The 2,759-nt window shown below is 41.0% G+C and overlaps 1 pseudogene; it reads left to right on the top strand.

Annotated features, from left to right (window-relative positions):
• Positions 1 to 486: 486 nt before the first annotated feature.
• LOC136388232 (large ribosomal subunit protein P1 pseudogene) lies at positions 487 to 1,682 on the top strand (annotated as a pseudogene).
• Positions 1,683 to 2,759: the final 1,077 nt, after the last annotated feature.

The raw sequence follows: 2,759 nt of genomic DNA on the forward strand, positions 1-2,759 counted from the left end.
TAACAAGATTACACTATCTCTCTTGTGTGGGGGTATGAGGATTAAATGAGTCGACACATATAAAAATTACGGTATTCATGCTGACACGTGATGTGTGTGTCTGAGTATTCGCCCTTCATATTTTTTGCTTTCTTTCTGCCTCCTCAGCCACAACGTCAACTTTTCGAATCATTTAGGGGCAAGACAGAAAGTAGACCTGGCTTGAAAATCGTTTTTTTTTTTTTTTTTTTTTTTTTTTTTTTTTTCCTATTTCTTCAAAGCCTCAAATCTTCAGAGGATTTAAGTTTTAAAGAAAGCAGGAAAAGGGGAGAGGTGTAATTTGAAGACAGAGATAGCATGCTTTGGAAAAGCATAAAAAGACAAATGCTCTCCGGAGTGCCCAGAGGGTCCCCACAGCTGAGGATGAGGAGGGAGTCTGTGGGTCCTGAGAACAGAGGTATTTGCATGCTTAGTGACAGCGTCTGAAAAGCTGGGACTACCAAGAGGATGGCCACTGCAGAGCCTCCAGGATGGGTGGGGGGGGGGGGGGACCTTAGGAAGTGTCACAGTAGATTCTGAAGGAGCTGTAAGAGCTCCAAAGAGCTGCCAAAGCTGAAACGCTTGTCCTGAGCCCTATAGGGCCAAAAGATAACTCTGGCAATTACCAGGATGGTCACAGATGGCCAGAAGTCCTTGATGTCATTTCACATGACCCAGAACCAAAACATAACTCTGGGTGGGGCAGGAACAAACTTTCACAACACTGATACGTTTCACAGTTGCCCAATGAGATCGGGCTTGGACATTGAAGTTTGATTGATTTTTAAAAAAATAAAGAAGTGAAATGTGACTTTACTTATGAACCAAGATTCACATCCCATACACACTCAAAAGAGTAACCTTAATAACTATGATTTAGCTTAAAAAGGGGGGGAGCATTTTCTGGGCCTTTATCAATTAGTTGTATCTAATTTCAAGAATTTTGAATCTTTTTCACTGGTGTTCACTTCCAAATATGCTAAAAATCCTTCCTATCCTCAAACAACAACCACTGATGTCTCTTGAGCCAACTATCCATCAAGTTTTTATATCCTTCCTTTCTTTTTTTATCACATTTATTAAGAATGCAGTCACAGGTGATGTGCCCACTTTCTTAATTAACTCCCATGTCCTGCCCAACTGATTGCAGTTTGCATTATTCTGTTCACTGAGGAACTAGTAAAAGTAGTCCAAATCCAAACAATTTTTTTGTTGTTGTTCTGCATCTTCTATAAGCTCTAAGTATCATTTGATACTGTATGCCACTCCTTTGTCAAAGATACTTGTTTTAAGACTTCACCCGGTGACGAGCACCACGCAGGGCGGCGCTGACTCAGCACTGGCCCGCACCAAGGCCTCCACCTCGGAGCTCCAGCTCGCCTGCGTCTACTCGGCCCTCACGCTGCATGACTATGAGGAGGTGACTAAAGCAGCTGGTGAAAATGCTGAACCTTTCTGTCCAGGCCTGTTTACGAAGGCTCACCGATGTCAACATCGGGAGCCTCATCTGCAGTGTAGGGGCTGGTGGGTCTGCCCCAGAGCGGGTGCTGCCCCAGCAGGAGGTCCTGCCCCTCCTCCTTGCGGCCCCAGGTCAGGAAGAGAGGAAGGAAGCAAGGAAAGAAGAATCTGAGGAGCCCGGAGATGAGATGGGCTTTGGCCATTAAGACTAAACCTCTTCTGTAACACATTCGATAACAAGCTGAACTCTGAGAAAAAAACAAAGACTTAAGACTGTATTTTGCTTTACGAGCAGTTTTAGGTTTACAACAAAATTGACAGGTAAGTACAGAGTTCCCATACCAGCCCCCCAGAAGCACAGCCTCTCCCCACTGTCAACATCACCACCCAAATGGTACTTTTATTCTTTTATTCAAAGATGAATCTATATTGATTTATCATAATCACCCTAAGTCCATAGTTTACCTTAGGGTTCATGCTTGGTTTGGACAAATGTACACATATGTCTATCATTATAATATCATATGGAGTATTTGCCCCAAAAGATTTATTTTTTTAATCCATCATTGTACAGAGAGATATTTTAAAAACTATCTATAAAGCAATATAGCTGCAAATAGAAGTCATACTACCCTTCCTTCTTGAGACCTGCTGCCATGTTTTATCTTCTACTGTTCAGTTAATTCCCTTATGCTCTTACTCCCTTGGGCTAAGACTCTGTCATTCCTTGTTGTTTTTTTTTCTCAACTCTGAAATCCAAGAGAATGCCAATTTTTTTTATACCTAAGAAAGATATTTTAGTTACTCCTCTTCCTACCACTTTCTACTAGAATAAGCAGCTCTCATTTCTATTACAATTAGAATACTTAATAACCCTAATGATTTTCCTGTTGTTACCAGATATGTATTCTCTAGTGATTTCACACACTGTAAAACAAACCAAAGCCAGTGATATACATCAGCACGCTGTTCACATCTCTGTAAGAGCGTTTACCACTTTACGTTTCCATTTCTCTCTCTAATAGTTTCCTCCAGAGGCCGTGGATTGCCTAAGTATATGGACTATGTTTTGTTCATCTATGTCCTCCTAGTGGCCTAGTTTACTGTTTTCTAGTTTATTTTTCTCTCTCTCTCCTTTTTTCTTTTCTTTTTTCCTCTATCTTTACACACAGGATTTAAGACAAGTGAAACATATTTTTGAGATGAAATATTTCTACTGAGCACCATAAATGGTAATCACAAAGCTTGGCAACCATGACAACTTTGTAAGGGAAGGGTTTTTA

The sequence above is a fragment of the Saccopteryx leptura genome, chromosome 1 (genome assembly GCF_036850995.1).
Source record: "Saccopteryx leptura isolate mSacLep1 chromosome 1, mSacLep1_pri_phased_curated, whole genome shotgun sequence".
NCBI classification, from domain to species: domain Eukaryota; kingdom Metazoa; phylum Chordata; class Mammalia; order Chiroptera; family Emballonuridae; genus Saccopteryx; species Saccopteryx leptura.